The sequence below is a fragment of the Pinus tabuliformis genome, chromosome X (genome assembly GCF_031772625.1).
Source record: "Pinus tabuliformis cultivar Carrire ecotype Pingquan chromosome X, CPIR1, whole genome shotgun sequence".
Classification (NCBI taxonomy): Eukaryota; Viridiplantae; Streptophyta; class Pinopsida; order Pinales; family Pinaceae; genus Pinus; species Pinus tabuliformis.
The window spans coordinates 475020512-475042241 of NC_142308.1; the positions used below are offsets into that span (position 1 = coordinate 475020512).

At 34.6% G+C, this 21730-nt stretch overlaps 1 pseudogene; it reads left to right on the plus strand.

The window, feature by feature from the left end:
- The first annotated feature begins 1112 nt into the window (after positions 1-1112).
- LOC149140735 (ABC transporter C family member 10-like) overlaps positions 1113-21730 on the plus strand; it is a 36090-nt pseudogene continuing 15472 nt past the window's right edge.

Genomic DNA, 21730 nt, shown 5'->3' on the forward strand with positions numbered 1-21730 from the left:
TTAGGAAATAGAAACGCCCCTCTTCCCATCATATTCACATTATGTCTCTGCCATTCTGCACTGTTCTTCTAAGAAAAACGCCTATGTCCATCATATTCGCATCATAGCAGCGTTTTCTCCATCAAAGCATTCTCCAACGGACGGCAGCTTTCCTTATTCCTCGCCTTTCACATGATAAAAATATATTTCTACTGGCACATATTCCTGTCTCAATAAATGAACACAACACCTCTAAGATTTCATCTTGAAACGCATTTGCATGCTCATGGGCAATTTTACTCTCACGTGGATTGATAATTTGGGGGAGGTTTGCTTCTTTTTGGTGGTGGATTGCGTTTATTGTGTGAATCAGAGGGTGGAGACAGAGTTTGTTAGCTATTATTCGTTTCTATTAAAAATTGTTGTGAAACGAGACCACCATAAAGAAAGTTGGCTGTTAATTCTCGAAAATTTGTTTTGCTTCTCTCGCTGATTCAATGGAGATTTGTATCAAATATTCAGTGTTTCGAACTGCTCCATGTATTGTGCTTTTGAAAGTTTGAGACTTCGGCTTGGAAGCTGCATTCGTTTTATGGTGGCAGTCGTATTATGAGCTGAAGGCCGCCTCAAAAGCTGCCTATGATTCCCATTCTCTGCAGTTGCAAGAATCATACGGCCGTTTCCTTGGATTTCAAAATCTACACCTCCACTTGCCATCACAGTTTCACTTTTTAGATCTACCTGATTGGTTGATGTGTTGTTCCAGGAAGCTATAGCACCAGAAGTAGCATTTGACCGACGAGCTGTTTGAGACCCTATTAAATCTGGGTAGCGGAATTTCACTGTGACTGAGAGATGCATCTGAAACAGAAGAGCCATCCGAACGACGACGAGGAGTCCAAACCGGACGGTCAGGCCTGTCCTTGTTCCTTGTGCGCCTGTCTTGCCTTTCAGTTGTAGCTGAAGATCTTTGGTTGAAATCATACCTCTTCCTATCCTACCACTGGATTCCGAACGCTGATTCTGCTTTAGAGTCAAACTCCCTGGAGTACCTTTTCCAGGAGATGTTATGCCATGCTGATGCATGATCCACCTGTCTGTGGTGCAGAAGCAGAACCTTTGACGCTAGATGTATGCCGCCTCTGGAGTTGGACACCAGTATCAATGCCATTTGTGTAAAGTCGATATATCATGTAGAGCGTGAATCATATCATGGTGCGTTGAGTTTATATGTGAAGTGTATATGAGCATTTGAAATTAATTTTCCTTAGTGAATGCACCGGCTCAAATTAGTATTGGTTGTATATTACATGGTATATTAATCGAGTTAATTCATATTTGAAGACTAAACTCTGTTATGCGCACAACTTCTTGAAAACCAAGCTTTGTTCTGGCAGTGAATAGCGCATTCTATGGATCGGTATTTGTTATGAAGCATTTCAAAACCACAACGAAGGCTTGATAGATTCTGTATTGGGTGACAATGAATTTCTACAATTGGTTGGATTATTGTTCTAATTTGTGATCAAAGTATCACCGTCTTCGTCCCACATCGAAACTTTGACACAGTGAAGTAATTATCCTAACTACGACTGTCTTCGCATTGGATTGGGTTTCCTGTAATCGGATCTTTGCAGCTCTGTACATCAGGAACCAAACCCGATCTTCTGTTTGTGTCTGTGACAGAAAATTACCGATTCAACCTTCTGAGGAATATTTGGTTTGTAGCCATAGTTTACCTAAGATAGTGACATTGTTTTGTTCCTGAACCAAGTGGCCCAAGACAGGGGCACGCGATTTTATCCAACGTCGAAATTTCGAAATTTCTGAAGCAATAGTCCAAAATAATTCGGTGCAGAAGAGACTCTTGTAACTAGGCGTATTGCTTCCTTAAGCAATCGACGGCTTTGAATCAGAATCAAAGACTAAGGAGAACCTGGATCGACCGAATAGTAGCAGAAATCTTCGAAGGATTTTTGAGATCAGTGCCGTATACATCCACTCAGGGCTCGATGAATTCTATAACGTATATAATGCTCAAAAGACGCACAATCTAATCTGGGGTTCCTTGTTTACCACTGATTGCACCTTCCCTTATAGCATTGCTGTTTGTCATTACTAGAAGGTGCCACTTTGCATTATTTTTCAAAATAACCAGCATCTCCATCTGTATCATGTCCATTGGTATTTCGAAGATTTCCATCCTCATCCATTCCATCAAATAACTGAGACCTTTCTACTAATGTGGACTGAGCTGTTAAAAGGGCATCCTCATCAATTGCAGGATTAATTGGAACGACAAGAGTTCAAAGTTCATAAGCATTGGGGGCTATTTATATTCTTTAAAGTTGCGGTTATTTGGCATTGTATGAGATATTTGTGCAACATTGTCATTAAATGGAGCAAATTGATGATGCATTACAGTTACTAAATAGTCTAATCTTTTCCACTGTTGATGGGACAGTCAGAATCAGTAAGGATTTTCTCTCAGAAATTCAAACATGTCTACAAAATGCACAGGAAAATATTGAGTTTTTGCAGTTGGAGACAAAGCTACAGCAAGAAGAACTACAGCAATGGAGTCATCATTCTGAACCTGTTTCTGTTCAGAAGATTGAAACAGACTCCCATAAACAGCAAGTCAATAATGTTACTGTTCATTCAAATAAAGCAGCAATTGTAAATGCAGATGCAGAAACTCAGTCTGCACTTCCCAAGCCCATCATCAGGCCTTGGGAACAGCTTGTCCACAACAAGCACAGAACTGGTCTTGGATATGACAAGGACTTGTCCTTTCATATTCCAGACTATGCTAAGCCCATTCAGTTTCAAACTGCTGGATTCATTCATGACAGTTCACTTGCTCCTTATGACAGTTCAGTTTCAGCTGTTCCAGATTCTATTCCTCTTTCACCGCAGCAACAACAACAACAGATTGTGAAATGCCAACACTGTGATCGAGTTGGCCATTTGAAAGATCACTGTTTTGATCTTCATCCATGTAAGCACTGTCATAAAACCAACCATTCTTCACACAGATGCTTCAGAAACAAACGTCCTGCAAGAACAAAGATTCATCTTGGATGGATCGCTTCTTGGCAATGGGCATCAACAACCAAGAAGATATTCCAAACACATGTTAGAACTTGTTCCAGAGTATTGAACAGTCTTGCAGTTGAGTTTTCTCCATCTTCTCACCTTGTATCTGACAGGGGGGGAAATGATGGTCATCCACAAGCTTCAAAGTCACATCAAGCGAGCCTGAGCCACAACCTGCCACACCAGTTTCAGAGTTGTAGCCAGAGACAAGATGCCTGAACATGCCTTCAGTTGGCAATCTGGGACTTCCTCTAGCAAAAGACTCCAGCTTCTTGCCAGTTTTGGAAGAGTTCCAGCAGAGTTGTTGGTCATCCTTAAACCATCACAGATTAAGGACACTTCCTCTAGCAGAAGACACCAGCTTCTTGCCAGTTTTGGAAGAGTTCCAGGAATTGCATTAAGCATTCCAGAGTTGTTGGTCATCCTTAAACCATCACAGATTGAGAACACTTCCTCTAGCAGAAAACTTCAGTTTCTTGCCAGTTTTGGAAGAGTTCCGGGAACTGCACTAAGCGTTCCAGTGTTGGTGGTCATCCTTAAACCACCGCCCTTTTTTACCAACATTTCATAGAGAACATTCAGCCTAGTGCTGCCATGCATTTTTGCACATTTTGTATTACATCTCTCTTCTTGGACTCATACATAACCCTTCGGATTAAGGGGGGGAATGTTGGACACCTAATCCTAAAGGGTTAGTGTGGAAGCCGAAAAGACTAAGCAGTCCAAGATACCTTGGGATCTGAAACCCAAGAGTCACAACATTGTATTATAAATGTACATCTATTGTTAATAAAAAATGCACTCACTGATTTATCTTTCATACTAGTCTTGCTGTCCATGTGAGTTTAACAGAAATACAATTATAATCATATATGGTACAAATGTATAAGGAAATAAGATAACTTTGCATTAAATGGATTAGGAGAAGTTACAACCCAGTTATCAATAACTTGTAGATGTCTCCCCAACTAATGTACTCCTTTGTTTGTCTCAAGGTAATATCCACTCTTCCACCCAAAGAGAATAAGTGATATGTCTTTAAGCTCAATCCAGCAACATAAGGATGCAGGTAAGCTCCTCCAAAGCCAACCCTGAGCTCTTAGAAGAGGCTAAATTTATATGATGAAATGGTAGTATTGGGTTTTACCAATCTAGGGTTGAGATCCATGAAAGGTGGAAAATAAATTTAAGAGAGGAAGGTAATCCCATGATCATATGAGTTCGAGGTCATTTTTTATAGCAAATGGTTGAAACTTCTTGAGAATATTCTAGAAGTGGAATCTTCGAGATAAAATATCTTGTTTCCTGAACATCCAAAACCAATGCACCTGCAATAAATGGAAGATTATGTTGGCAATGCTTTTTCTCAGTTTTTCAACTGGTCTAGGGTGCAGGGACATAGTGATGGTACTTGCGCTGACCCTAGAATCAAGGATTTTGACCTCAGTTTCTAGTTTGCCTTGTACTACTAGAAAGAGAATGATTAAAGATTTGTGGGGGATGATTTAAAGTTGATAAAATATGATTATTAACTCGTTTTATGGGCCAATAGGTCCAGGATAACAATATAACTCAAGTATATCAAGCAACCCAAGTGTGACATAATAGAGAAAGTGCGACACTTAAGTGTGACACCTGCAACAAGTGCAAAAAATTCGTCTATAACACAGGCAACTTAATAAAATGACCCTAAAAAACAAATATCCTTTTCTAGGATATATGACTTGTTTGATAAAGTGAGGGGAGCTTTTGTTTTCTCTAAAATCAATCTTATATCAAGATATCATCAAATTATAATTAAGCATGAAGATATGCACAAAACAACATTTCACACACGTTATGGGCATTATGAATTTGTAGTATTTCCATTTGGGCTCACTAATGCACTGACTACTTTCATGTTCCTCCTAAATAGTGTACTTAAACCATTCCTAGATATTTTGGTATACTTGCAGAGTAAACAAGAGCATGACCAACATTTACAAATGGTCCTTCAAACTCTTAGAGATAATGAATTATATGTTAAATTCAACAAGTTTTCATTTTACCATAAACAAATTCATTATATAGGACATGTAATATCAAAATAAAGGATTGTTGTTGATCTAAAAAAGATAAAGGAAATAATGGAGTGGCTAGTACCTAAAAATGTAGAGGAAATCAGATCCCTTATGGGAATTGCATGCTATTATAAGAGATTTATAGAGGGATTTTTCAAACTTGCATATCCAATTACTTCTTTATAGAAGAAAGGAATCAAGTTTGAATGGAGAAAAAAGTGTCAAGAAAATTTTGATAAACTAAAAGAAAACACCCATTGTTCCATCACACAGTACCACTATTTCATAACCTAAACTTTGACATTTTTAACTCATTTCATACTGTAATTCGACAACTTGCAGCCAATTCACGTATTACATTTTTTGGTTAATTATCATTAGTTTTCTTGAATTTTCAATGATTAGAGATGATTTTTCCATGATTTTATAATGAAGGTTTTTCTAAGTTCATTTGTCACAGGATTCCATTCTGAAATTCCCCACAAGTCAATTAAACTAGTTTTTACAGGTTAAGTACGAAATGCAGAATTCTTGTAGGTGAAATATCAAATTTGTGATCAAATTGAGAAGAATATTTGGATTCTGATACACAATTTTTGTTCAGAATACCCTCATTCATGTAACCTAGAAACCGTTTGTCAAAATTCATTACCATGAAGGAGTTATGATCAGGGGAAACTTAAGTACAGAAATAGTGTCGAATTCTGGGTTTGGCTGTTTCAGTCACAACTACGTGGATGACCAAGATTTGATGAATTTATTTGTGTTAAATAGGGAAACAGTTCCTCCATCCTTGCCATGTTTAGGATAAACCCAATCGTCACCCATTCGAATGCTCTCCAGAATATTGCATGCGGCCTCCTTTAGCCTGTTGTTGTATTTTCTTTTGATAGTCAAATAGTTATGCTTTGTTTTCATCGACAGCTCTGTATAAAGTCAATTCTCCACATGTACGCTAGGAAGGGAATGAGCATATGGTATTTCTGTAAGAAGTTTTATCTCAGACAGTATTGGCATATGGCATTGGCACTTATTTTTGAATCTTAATATAAAAATTTGATTCTCCACTCAATCTGCCATAAGTATTAATGTGTTCCTAATTTTTAAAAGAGTATTGCATTAATTTAAACTTGTTCCGAGAGTGGAAAGGGCCAACGACACCCTGGGAACAAGTTCTGCAGTTAATATAGATAATAGGAATTACATTTGATCAATAGTTAGAAGTGTGAAGGTTACTTAAGAAAGTTACTACTTAGATCTCAAAATAATTATCTTTATTTTGTACTTAAAACATCTACTCAATTTCGTAGGTTTGAACTGAATCTGATAGATCTGATTCTTTAATCATCAAAAGACCAACAAGGATGGTATTGAATGATGATTTATAATGCATGAATGGTTTCAAACTGCAGAATGTTTGAGAATATCCTTAATCACGACACATACAGGGGTTAATTACCATATCATAATATTAACAACAAAATTGGTTTTATGCTCTGGTGTTTTCTTTTCAAGATTGATTTCTATAATGTTATCCCTGTGTGAGGAATGCTCAAGAGTAGTGAAATGAATATCAGTTGTAATTGAGTTCGATGGTTCTGGAACATAGCATGATTAGAATAAGATTGAATTGAAGTTGAAGTGTAATGCTTGTTGTGAAAGGTTTCTTGAGTTTGGTTATAATAGCTTTGATTTAGAAGAGGGTTTGGATTTTTGAATTGAATACGTAATACAGTCAGCATGGAAAATTGAATGAGGGTTGTGTGTTCAGATCTTTTAGAATTCTTGTAAAGTAGAATGCTTAAATTTGTTTTCTTGAAATTAAATAGACTTATCATCTCCAACTCGTTGAAAGCTAATGAATGGTGTTGATCTATGATTTTATTGCATGAATAATCCATTTGTTATAGGTTTACAATTGGAATAATTAAAGGTGCTTCTTAATTAGATAAACAAGAGATCGATAACTCTATTTATTTTAGATATGAATTGAAATTGATTATGTACCTTACTGATTCACTATAATTTCTTGTAACATTGTGTTTTGGCAATCAAGTATTTGAAAGCAATGCAACGATACCATTAAATCATTGTTTGGAGTTGTAGTTTAGTTTTGAAATTCATTATAATTGTAATTAGTTATTTGTAGAACCATTAGTCAATGTGTTTATGTTTGAATGGTTTCTTGAGTTTTATTAAAGTAATCTAAGGATAAAATAGTTTCTTATTTTGTAGTCTTTTATATCTGAAAGCATGTCAATTAGAATCTTGGTTTACTTAGTTTCTTTTGAAGCAATTGCAAAGTGATGATAGAGGTGAGTTTGAATACTTATTTGATTTGTTTTATGAATCGCGGGAATTAGATTAGTCGAAGTCTTGTTTGTCCATTTTCTTAGTTTAAGATCATTTGAACAAGAGTGAATTGGAATTAAGATTTAGCATAAGTTTGGTATCATTTTAAATAAATCTTGATTGATTTAAGATTCTTGTACTTAGATTAAATAGATCTTATTATTTAGATTGAAATTTCCATTTAGATTAAAATCATTTAAATAGTAATTTGGATTGCTTGGTTTATGATTGATTAGGGTTAGTTTTGTTTGCACAATGATTAGAATTTCTTATTCGTATTGTTTGAGCATGTTTTCCTCACTTTATTATTTTCAAACTATAAATAGAAATTTTGTACTTAGATATTAAATTGATTTCTCAGTCTAGTTTAGGATAGATTCTCTGATCCCGCTTTACTTGTGCTTGTGCCTCGAAGCTTACAAGCCCCAAATTGATAATTTAATGTTGGAATTATAATACATATAATTTCCCCAACAAATGGAGTCAAAGGTGTTAAGACAATTTTTATAAACAAAAAGAACTCTTGACCACAACTCCAATTTTAAAATTGGTTGATCCCAATAAGGACTTTGTGGTATGTATAGATGCATATAAGGAAGCTCTAGGAGGATTTTTGATGTAATATGCTCATGTTATCTGTTATGAATCTAGAAAACTGAAAGAGAATGAGAAAAAATATGCTACTCATGATCTAGAACTAGCAACCATCATTCCTGCATTCAAAATGTGGAGACATTACCTTATAGGAAGAAAGTTTTAGTTGAGGACAGATAATGTTAGTCTCAAATATCTATTTGGTCAACCTAACCTAAAAGCTAAACAAGCAAGATGGTTAGCATTTATTAGTGAATATGATTTTGAGATTATACATAATAGTTGATGTTTTAAGAAAAAAAATTAATCAAATTTGTGCTACATCAGCAACAAGATAGTCAACAAACTTAATATATCAAGTCAAAATAACTGCAAATTATGATTAAGAATACCTAAAAATTAAGGAAAAATTCAAAAAGAAAAAACATCAGATAAGGCAGGGAATGATTTCTCAATAGATATCTAAGATATCTTGTTGTTTAAAGGCATAATTTATATACCTAAGATATAAATATGAAAATTGTTGTCTTAAATGAGTTGCACAAAAAGCCAACAACTGGCCATCTTGGCTACAAAAAGTTGATTATTGTGTTGAGAAAGGATTTTGATTGGCCAAATATGAAAAATGGGAGAACAAAATATGTGGCTAAGTGTCTTGAGTGTAAACAAGTTAAGGCTTCTCATCAAAACCCTGTTGGGTTGCTGCAAGCGCTACCCATTCCATAATGGAAATGTGAGACAATTTCAATTGATTTAATTACTGGACTACCAAAGACTAGGAGGAAACATGAATCCATTATGGTTGTGGTTGATAAGCTCAGTAAAGTAGCACACTTTATCCCTATAAAATCCACTTTTAAAGCCATAAACATTGCATAAATATTCATGAGAGAATTTTTTAGACTCCATGGGATACCTAAAGTTGTAATCTCAGATATGGATGAAAAGTTCACATCCAAGTTTTGGAAAGGTTTGTTTGAAGGTATGAGAACAAAGTTAAACTTTAGTACATCTTATCATCCTTAAACTAATGGCAAACAGAAAGGACCAATCATATTTTGGAGGATATATTAAGGACAAACAAACTAAATGGGAGGATTATTTGCACTCAACATAATTTGCTTATAATAATGGGTATCAAATGTCCTTGAAAATGAGCCCTTTCAAAGTGATGTATGGGAGAAGATGTAATGTACCCCTAATTTTGTATCATCTTGAAGATAGATTAGTCTTGGGACCAAGCATGTTAAAGGAAATGGAAGAAGTGGTCAAGCAAGTTGAACAAAATCTGAAAACAGCCCAAGATTGTCAGAAAATCTATGCAGACTTGAAACACAGGGGCTTCACTCAATGAACCTATGACATATCACATGAATTTGTGGCATACTAAACAATACCCTTAATTTCACTACATATTGGAAAATACCTCTAAAATAACATTATTTAAACCCCTACCAATATGAACCCAATATACCTTCCCAATTTAAAAAACCCCTACTTTCACTAGATATTGTACTTATCCATTATTTTCATTAACATTTTTAGTCCCCTTTATATATTTTCATTAACTTTGAGCTCCATTGTTTATACCCATGAATATAAAAACCCTTTACCCCACTTTATATGCTCAATATATTATGTCATTTTTTCCTCATTATATATCCCCCAATATGAATGCATGTGGTATGGTATTTCTCCCCCAGTGAAGCCCCTGTGACTTGAAAAGAGTTCTGAAAGAGTTTAGTGTGGGATATCATGTGTATTTAAAAGTCAAGCCCAAGAAAAACACACTCAGACTTCACACTATGCTAAGTTGTCACCTAGATATTGTGGACCTTGTGAGATGTTGGCCAAAATTACACTTGTAGCCTATCATCTAGCCCTAGCATCCAATATTAAAATTCATAATGTGTTTCATATATCTTTTTTGAAAAAGTATGTACATGACCCATCTCATGTAATTGATTGGAATGTTGTACAGGTGGAATCAGAGGGAGAGTTCGTAGCAAGACGATTGCATATTCTAGACCAAAGGGTAGTCACGCTCCAGAATAGAAATGTAGCACAACTGAAGGCTCAATGGAAACATTTCAGTTTAGAAGAAGAAACTTGGGAGTTGGAGGATGCTTTGAAAAAAGCATATCCTTATTTGTTTGGATGAAAGATTGGAATTTATTCTAGAAATTGTTGTTTTGACACTAGGACGATGTCAAATTCAAGCAAGGGAGGTTGTGATATCCCTTGGCATGATCATTTTTGTAATTAAATGTGCATTTGTGTGTTTTTGGTTACATATGTTACTTTCGGAAGGACAATTGGACATTTTAGTTATCATTGATTTATTACTGATAATAACTGATTGTAAATTTGTATTTATTATGTTTTATTTTTGTGAATAAAGAAAAATTTGGAAAATCATTTGTTGAGTACAAATGACTGAAAAATATAAGGTTGCAAATTACTATGGAATATTTATTACCCATTAAGAAACCTTATGCATTTAATCTGAATGATTAGATTTAATTGAGGAATTATGATATTGGCCAATTAATTATTTCCTAGAAGACAAGTAGTTGTCCTTAAGAGTGGGAGACAAAAGCTCATTAATGAGCTGATAAATACCTTCCACCTGTTGGTGAGGTGGAGATAGTTATTAACCACCAAAAGAGTGGTATATGGGTTGGAATTAAAAAAATTATTCTTTCTTTTGTCTCATTCCGAGAGTAGAAGATACTGAAGAGAAACAAGTAGAATTCATAAACAGAATTTGCAAGCCTGGTATGCTCAGGGGGGCATTAGTTGTTTGCAATGTAAAGGTTGGGAAGATTTAAATAACTGACTATTAATTTCCCAAGGAAACTATTTCAAGTTGGTATTTCTAACTTTTATATTTATTTACTTGACAAAAGAGAAAAGAATCTGGTTATATATTATATCTACTTTATTTTTTATGAAGTCTCATAATGTCATGCTTTACCTATTTATTTTGTACAATGAAAACAGTATGCATGATACGATAAAAGGAAAAAGACATTGCTATGAATGATTGAGAACTCATACAAAAATGGGGAACCAAGAATACAAACTGTGTTGCAGAGAACTATTCCATAGATTAGAAATTTTATTCATTATATTAGCTAGAAGCAAAATTTTCCCGAATAGAACGTAATATATATATATATATATATATATATATATATATATATATATATATATATATAACCTGGTATAGGATATTAGAAGATTACTTTGATATAATGAATGATTTACTCATATGAATAAATATATCTAGTACAAATTATAGAAAATAGTTTATAAATGTATATATGTGATACCCAAACTAGATATGTATAGTTTATAAATGTATACAATGTTACTCTATTAATTTTACATAGTCATTTTCTATAAAACAATATAAGGAGAAAAACAATTATTAGGTTCATGTTCATATAATTCTCTATTCTAAATAGAAAAAAATAAAAAAATAAAGGCTTTAGTATGTTTTGTTTCTTGGCCAATAAAAAATAAATCTAACTCTGATGTAGAAATGCCTTAGAACTGCAACTTTTAGATGGTTGGTATTAGCAATATAAGTTAGAAAAAAACTATGCAAGAAAAGAGAATTATAAAAGAATTTAATAAAGAACATTATGACGTTAATTATTTAAAACAAATATATCAAAATTTTGTTGAAAATATGGTAATAGAACCATAAGAAAAATAAAATGTAAATGAGGTAATTTCTTATAATGTAAATGAGGTACTTATGACCTCATGTAAATTGCAGTGTATATATATAGAAGGTAGAAACAAAGAATTCATGTAAACGAAAAGAGAAATTCGAAAACGAGAACCTAATCCAATTGGAAGATATCCATAAGAATACGAAATATAGACACCAAAGAAAAATTATCCGTTTAATAAACCTTCGTTCAGAATGTGAAAAGAAAACAAAAATAATCTATATTTAACCAAACTAAAAGAACTTGAGCTGTAATTTAAGACTCAACACCTCTAGAATTCCACGGGAATTTCCTCTATAATATTATTCAACGAAATTCCTTAAAATAAGCATAGAAAAACTCACCATATGGAAACAAGTCGCCAAGGATTTGAAACGCTTTTTCAATATCGATAATGGGTACAAACATTCTATAAGAAAAGAAGAATTGTGAAATGGGTCTTAGCCATATTTATCTTGTAAAAGTGAAGGTGAGTCACATTATCTATGGAACTAGGAGAGAACGGAACTCACCAAAGAAATTTGACGTTATATGGAGGTTAAAGAAAAACTGGAAACCCTATTGCCAAAAGCTATTTGAGCTAGAAAAATACCCTAATAAGGTTAAATAAAAACTTTGAGAGGGAAGCATGAAAGTAGATTCTCAAGATACCCTAATAAGGTTAAATAAAAACTTTGAGAGGGAAGCACAAAAGTAGATTCTCAAGAGAGAGCGCCCTCTACTAACCTGCAAAATACCAACAGATAAGAATTGTATTAAAACTGAGTTTATGTAACATTAATGTACAAATAGTAGGTATTTATTGATAAATAACTCAACAACACCAAAGAAAGGTCTTTGAATCCTTTTTACCTTTATTATTAGTTGTTGTAAGCTAGAAAAGCAATTGATTCCATAAGATAGGTGAAACATTATTACCACAGTTGTTAAATATATCCTCATATTAGAAAATTGTGTGAGAAACATCAATGCAAATAAACTTTAGAACCCTAGTTGTAGAGCAATGAAAGTGACGAAAGAAAGAAAAAGAAATGAGTGAAGTTGTACTTCACATGTTAGTTACTAAGTATACAAGAAAGCCTAGCCATTTTTCCACCATTGATCACACGAGATTTAATCCCAAATATATGTTTGGTAGGTCAAAGAAAACATACCTAGCGACTTCAACAATGTATCATGTGTAACAATAGAACAATCTGGAGAATTCATAAGATATTTGTAAATACTTTACCTTAGTGAAGGACATACAATTAAATAGTACAACATTCAAAAATAAAATGTGAGATTGACCATTTATATGGTTTATTAAGGTTAGTTCGAATATAAATTAAGTCTGGTATATGATATTCCCATAATATTATAAATGATATTTGAAGGATATACATGCCTATTCCCATAGTCTCATTAAAAGTTTACTATAAAGGTAGAGAGGATAATAATGGTAATGATGATTACATGTAATACCAATTATAAAATGGTTCTAGAATCATATTTTAAAGAAAAGAGTAGAATATATATATATATATATATATATATATATATTCTTAATAATAAACTTTTACAAGGAAACTAAACTTATATGGTGAGTTGCAAGTTAGAAGGTGAATTGTAAGTGCCTCAGCAAGGGATAAATAAAGTTGCAATCAACTGATAGATATTATTTATTTCTTACCTAAGTAAATTTTCTCCAGGAGCACATGCCTCTTTTAGGAATTTTGGAGTCGCTTAACTCAATGCATAGTCTCTGAACTCCAAGAACTCCTCATCCAACTGAGATGTTTCCAAGCAAATCCAATCACTATCCCCGTAATCCACCTCCTCCAAGGAATCCATATTTTACTCTTGTCCATGTCTCTTGCATATGTGATGGCAACCACTTAGGGTTCTATTTGGCCTTGACTCTTTAAAAACCTCGATCTTGAATTATGATTCTCCCTTTTGAACCCTAGTGACTAAAACTGTTGGAACCCACCATTGTATTGGGAAGACTTGAGACTAAGCCTCAACATCTCTTCTAATAGAGGAGATACCTTCTCTGTAATGAGGTCTTCACTTTAGAACACCTTGGAATGGAAAAAGGTTTCACAACAGGAAATTTGTCAGAGCAGTTTCGTTCATATGACCTCCACCTCAATTGTTGCGTAGTGAATGCCCTATTTCAGCCATACCCACTATTTTGTCGATGTCAGATCCCTCTCAGCACTAGAGCACTCACCCATCAAAAGAAACAATTCTATGGTGAAAACACAGAATGAAAGCATTGGCATCTATATAATAAAACCCTTGCCTAGATCTGGTTCCCACAAGCCATAGGGTTCCTACAAGCTATAGAAGGGCCAAAACTCATGGCCCTAAAAACTCATCTTTAGTGAAACCCTTGTCTTTCATAAAATTTATTAAATAATGTCAAATGGAGACATGAGAAATAATTTTCATTTATTTTTATATTTCAAACTATTTATTATTAACTAATTATATGGGCCATTGGATTTTAGATTCACCAAACACAAGTTTTCTTTTAACATCCATTTTAGCCCCATATGTCCTCTGATAGGTTGAGCATGCGTTGAGAACATATGAAAATGGAGATAACATTTGACTATGGTTGACTATGTTGACTATGGTTTAGCATGGTTGACCAATATTAACCATGGTTGACTATAGAAAACTGTGTTAATGATGGATGTATAAGATTAACCTTGGTTGACTATTTATGACCATGGTAGATAGTGTTTGAATATAGTTGATATAGATGACCATGATTGATAGTATCATGTTTCACAATGCAATTATGGTGAAATTATTTTTTGTTCTATGTTATGAAACCGGCTCAAGAAAAGATAGAAAAGATAGATCAACCCCTTAGAATTCAGCCTCTTCGAGGGGGCAACCTCCTTTACATTACATAAATGAACAATTCTTCGATGATACAAATGACAAAACCTCCTTTCTATATATAGGAGTCTAAGGAGTCACAATATAACCCAGTTGACCTAACAATAATAATATAAAGCTACAAAAATAACAATAGATGGATTCTATGTGGCACAATAATAACAATATGGGGGCAATAGGGGCACAACAATATTAATAAGGGATATAACTACAATAGTAATGGGGTAATCAATAGTATTATAGGGACCCAACATGCCCCTCTCCTTCAAAAAAGTGTTGTCCTTAACGTTTGAGTAGTTCTAGATACTTCTGTATAAAATTCTCATCCTCCCATGTGGAATCTTCAGCAGATAAGTTCTTCCACTTGATAAGATACTCCGAAATTGATCGATTTCGTAGTTGTCGAGTTCTTGTTTTTGTGACTGCTTCCGGTTCGAATATAATTTTTCCTTCCTCGTCAAGTTCTGGCAATATTGTTTGAACTCGGAGCTTGTCGCCTATAACCTTCTTTAAACATGAAACGTGGAAAACTGGGTGCAATCGAGAAGCTGCAGGAAGCTCCAATTTGTATGCCATAGTACCAATCTTTTGCAACACCTTGTACGGACCATAATACTTTGGTGATAATTTATTATCCTTCTTAGCTTGCTTGAGGGACATTTGCTTATATGGTTGTAGCCGTAGGAATACCCAATCACCTACATCAAAACTTCTTTCACTGTGATGTTGATCTGCCTGTTGTTTCATTCTATTATGTGCCAACACCAGGTTATCATTTAAGAGTTGGAGGACTTGTTGTTGATGTTCGATGTGATGTTCCATTGCCTGAACCTTAGAATTTTCTCTTAAATATGATGTGATGGATGGTGGTTGATACTCATAAAGTGCCATAAATGGGGTCATTTTTGTTGTTGTATGGAAGGAAGTGTTATACCACCATTCAGCCAGAGGCAACCATTTGACCCATTGTGTCTGTTTATCAGATACAAAGCAATGAAGATATCCTTCCAAACATTTGTTTACTATCTCAGTTTGCCCATCAGATTGAGGATGATAAGATGAGCTATGAGCTAACTGAGTACCAAGACAAGAAAATAATTCTGTCCAAAAATTTCCAGTGAAAATGGGATCTCTGTCACTTACAATAATCTTTGGGTTTCCATGTAGCTTTTGAATTGTTTCCATAAATGCAGTAGAAACTGTACTGGCCTTAAATGGATGTGATAATGCACAAAAGTGTGCATACTTGGTAAGTCTGTCACTACCACCATGATGACACTCTTTCCCTCAGACTTGGGTAAACCTGTGATAAAATCCATTGAAACCTCCTCCCAACGTTGGCTTGGAATGGATAAAGGTTGTAATAGACCCGGTGTCTTAATTGTTTCAACTTTATTTTGTTGGCAAACCAAACATTCTGCCACAAACTTTTGAATATCTGATTTAAGGCCATCCCAAAAAAAATCCTTCTTAACCCTGTGGTAAGTTTTTAAAAATCCTGAGTGCCCTCCTAAGGGAGAAGTGTGCAATTCCATAAGAATCTTTTGTTTTAGCTGGGAATTCTTACAGAGGTATAAGCGATCTTTGTACCATAACGAATCATTTTGCCAGCTAAATGTATCAGACTTACTGGAATATTGTTGTAACTTTCGAATAAGTGCCCACACTTCTTCGTCATTCTTCCATTCCTCCCTTGCTTCGTTTATCCAATCTGGTTGGATAATAGAAATGGCGCACAACAATGCTTCTACATCCTCATCCTTTCTTGAGAGTGCATCTGACACCACATTTTTCATCCCTTTTTTGTAGATGATTTCAAAGTCATAACCCAACATCTTTGTGACCCACTTTTGTTTCTCTTCAGAGGATAATATTTGTTCTAAAAAGTATTTAAGGCTATCATGATCCGTTTTTACCTTGAAGTGTCTTCCTATTAGGTAGGGTCACCATTTCTTAAGTGCATGGAGTATTGCCAACATTTCCTTCTCATAAATAGCTTTGCTTAAAAACTTTCCCTTGATTGGACGACTTTCAAAAGCAATGGGTCTTTCATCTTGCATTAGAACAACACCAATTCGATTTCCTGAAGCATCACATTCCACAATAAAGGTTTTTGTGAAGTCCGGTGTAGCTAAGACCGGTGCTTGGCACATTGCCTCTTTAAGATGTTCAAAGGCCTTTGTTGCTTCCGGAGTCCATGAAAATGCATCTTTCTTCAATAATGTTGTTAGAGGTGCTGCTATTCTCCCATAATTCTTAACAAACTTGCGATAATACCCTGTCAACCCGAGAAATCCTCACAGATGCTTTATGGATGTGGGAATTTTCCATTCCTTAATGGCTTTAATTTTGCTAGGGTCTACCTTAACTCCTTCATGAGATACAATATGACCCAGGTATTCCACCTCCTGGACTCCAAAGAAACATTTGGATCTTTTTGCATATAATTGTTTCTCCTCCAATAGTTGTAGCACCCTGTCAACATGTTCAACATGATCCTTCCAAGACTTGTTGTAGATTAGTATATCATCAAAAAATACTAACACAAATTTTCTAAGGAATGGTTTGAAAATAGAATTCATCAAACCTTGAAATGTTGAAGGTGCATTGGTAAGGCCAAAAGGCATGACCAAAAATTCATAATGACCCTCATGAGTTCTAAATGTTGTTTTCGGAATGTCTTCAGTCTTCATTCTGATTTGATGATATCTTGAACGAAGATCCAACTTGGTGAAGTAAATTGATCCATGCAATTCATCCAGTAATTCATCAATGATAGGAATGGGGAACTTATCTTTAATAGTGAGCTTGTTGAGCTCCCTATAATCTGGACACATGCGCCATGATCCATCCTTCTTGTGCACCAATACTACTGGAGCAGAGAAAGAACTTTGACTTGGTTGAATTATACCAGCCTTTAGCATTTCTGCAACCATACGTTCAATTTCACTCTTTTGGACATAGGGATATCTGTACGGCCTGATGTTTGGAGGAACACTTCCTGGAATCAGATGAATAGCATGATCATGATCACGCATAGGTGGGAGACCTTTGGGAGTCTCAAATACCTTGGAATGATTGTCCAGGACTTTTTGGAGATCTAGAGAAATAGATGATTCCGATGTGGAAACATCTAGCGAACATAATTGTGCAATTACACCTCTTTGTTCCTTTTTTAGAAGCTTTGTCATACCATTAGAGCTGATTATCTTTCCTGGTTTCCCTGCAATACCCCTTAATTCAACTTCCTTTCCTTCCATAGAAAATTTGATGAAAAGTTCTTGAAAATTAAAAGCTATTGTACCCAAGGATTGTAGCCATTGGACTCCTAGTACAACATCAGCACCTCCCATTGGAATGGAAAGCATTGGGCTAGTCAATACATATTCTCCCATGGATAGCTTGATATTATGGCACTTTCTAGAGCAATTTATTGTTCCTCCATTTGCAATCATCACTTGACACTCTGGTGTTGGATATAGGAAGCAATTCAATTCTTTTGCTACCTTACAATGAATAAAATTGTGGGTGTTTCCTGAATCAATCAACACTATTACCTTTTTCTTCTTGATTTGTCCTTCTATCTTGATGGTTTGAGGAGTGGTAATTCCTGCCAATGCATTACAAGATATGGTCGGATTTATTTGTTCTTCATCTAGGCTTTGTTCCTGGAGTATATCCTCTTCTTTTGACCTTTCTTGCTCCTTTTCTTCTTCCTCTTCACAATCTATGTAGAATAATTTCTTCTCAGCACACTTATGACCTTTAGTGTATTTGCTATCACAATTGTAACAAAACCCTTTTGCTCTTTTTTCTTCCAATTGTTGAGGTGTCAACCTTATAGGTTGTGGAAGACTAGGGGCAACAACACTTCCGTATTTATAGTTGTGAGTGGTATGCTTCCTGGTTGCCATAATTTTGCTTTCCATTTTTCTTGCTAACCTGAATGCCTTCTCTAATGAATCAGGTTCCCAAAGGCGAACATCATGTTGGATATTATCCTTTAAAGACCCTATGAACACATCAATCCTATGCTCCTTTGGAATATCTTTTACCCTTATGTTCAATTTTTGGAACTCCTCAATGTGCTCTATTATTGAACCCTTTTGTTTGAGACTTATCAATTGGATAAAAAAAGTGTTGCTTTTTGTATCCTCATAATGTGCTATCAATTCTTCCGTAAAAATTGCCCAAGTGATAAATTGTTTACGAGAGCAAAGCCATTGATACCATACAAACTGATTTGGTTCCAAATATAAAGTTTCTATACGTACCTTTTGTGTGTTTTGCACATTATTGAGATCGAAAAATTGCTCCATCTGTAATATCCATGTTGCGGGATCCTTGCCATCAAACTTCCTCATATCGATTTTTGGAATATGGTGGGTCTTCGATCCAACATTAGAGTCTATGGAATCATGATTAACATTTCTTTTGTTCGCATCATGAGTTTCCTTTACAACCTTTTCACCATTAGTATGTATTTCTTGTAGAAAATTTGTCAAATCTCTCTTCAAATCTACCATGTCTGTCTTCAAATCTGCCATGTCTCTCTTCAAATCTGTCTTCGAATCATCCATTTTAGCTTCCATGCCCTTTATCTTAGATTCCACGCCATTTATCTTAGATTCCACGTCATTTATCTTAGCTTCTGTTAGCTTTTGTGAGCGTGACATTTGTTGCACTTGTTCTTGTAATTTTGATATATCATGTAGCATTTCTTCCTCTTCTTCATGAGTCATGCTAGAGCTTTCAAGTTCCTTACTATGTGTTTGCATTTTCTTTCCTCGAGGCATCAGTTACTGATAATAATGCTTTACTATGCCCTTTGAATTCCTTCAAACCAAGCTTACGCAAAAATTTAAAAAAAAACTACACACCTTTTTTCACTTTGTAGAAGCCTGATATTGAACCTGATGTATCTCTGTAATTTCAGATCATCCAGTGCTAAAATTGTGACCTGTAGTAGCCTTCTGTGTCCTCTTTCCAATGCCACCAGTCTTATCCAAATTGGATTCTCCAAGGAAGAGTTATGCAAAATCTCCCACAGTGACCTGCTTATAGACTAGTTCAGTAGAGCGAACTTGTACGATGTGCCACAAATCACTGTTTCAACCTTTGGCTCTGAAACAACATATACAAGAAACTAAATTCCATCCTCTTTCTGTACCTTCTTACGAAATTTCAATTCGATCCTCATAAAGAAAGTTATGACAATTTTCCCCAAGTCACCTGTTTGGAATGTAATTCAAGAGTCTACAAAAAGACCAACTTCCTCAGATCATATCTCCGCAAATATAGCGCGAAAAGCTCTAAAATATGGACCTAAGGTTCAACGAGATTTCTTCTCAATGGGTTTTTTTGCAACTTCTGAAATGTCGAAAAAAAAAATTATAGCGAAAATTCCACGATGACCTGTTTGGAGCAGCGAAACCCTAGAATCCAAAGCTCTGATACCAAATTTTATGAAACCAGCTCAAGAAAAGATAGATCAACGCCTTAGAATTCAACCTCTTCTAGGGGGCAACCTCCTTTACATTACATAAATGAACAATTCTTTGATGATACAAATGACAAAACCTCCTTTCTATATATAGGAGTCTAAGGAGTCACAATATAACTGAGCCGACCTAACAATAATAATATAAAGCCACAAAAATAACAATAGAGGGATTCTATGGGGCACAGTAATAACAATATGGGGGAAATAGGGGCACAACAATATTAATAAGGGGTATAAATACAATAGTAATGGGGTAATCAGTAGTATTATAGGGACCCAACATTCTAACATTAAGATATGTTTGTCACAATATGATATTGGATTATGTTCATCACATTAACACATCACAATGTAAAAATATGTTCAATGCTCTTCATATTACAATATACAACTATGGTTATCATATTATAACGTGTAACAATAATAAGTAATAAAAAATTAACAAAATTTCAGAAGAAGAAATCTTTCCATGGCGTGGAAGAAATCTAATGAGCTCTCTATCACATGTTGTAGATGAATGACATGGTGGAATAATTTAGAGAACAACTTCCAAGATTACATTCACAGTAAATAATTAAGCTTAGATAGACCTCATTGTGTTAAATCACCAATTATCTATGGAAATGTCAGTAGCACTGACCGATTGTCTTTTGATCGACACATGCTGAAAACTTGATTGTTCATCACAATGAAAGAAATGTTTAGTAGACCTGTCACAATTTTGAACTGGCCCTTTGTAAGAAATTATTAGCCCAAGTAATGACATAATGATTTCTAATTTTAATAGATATTTAGGCTTACATAATCTACAATTTTCATCCCATTTCCCATCATCCTTTTTATAATTGAAACCACTAAGATAACTATCCTATAGGTAAGAAACAAGAATAAAAATGTCTTTGACAATCAATGCTATTAGAATTTATTAACACACTCAATGTACAAAAATGTATCATTCATAGGTACAGTATTCAAGTATTATAAATTGAAGTCAAAAGTAATGATCGTGAGGAGGAATAAAGGCCTATATATAATAACTACGAGAAAAAAATGCCTATATACATAACTCAAGTTTTTTTCACGAAGCTTTTATCAAGAAAATGCTTATATACATAATTCAAGTTTTCTCCAACAAAAAATTTGATCACTTGTAAAATTGACAAGAAGGTTAAACAACTTGTATTATCTTTATTGCAAAACATGTTCTAGAATACTCTATTTTTGTTTCTGACTTCCATGTTATCAAGTATGTCTATCAAGCTACTTGGAAAATTCCAACCCTTGATAACTTGTTGTAGGACTCATAAGGGACATGAGACAAACTTGTTCAAATGAATACCTTAAAGAGTTCAAAGCTTCATGCCCTTGCTATATAAATCAAAGCACTGAGGACTCAAGAGCATCTAATAGCATGCAAAAGCAACATAATAGAGAGAGAGAAAAAAAAAGACAAATCAAAATCTACTCTTAACGCCCTTCATTAAAAAGCAAGAATTCAATCAAAT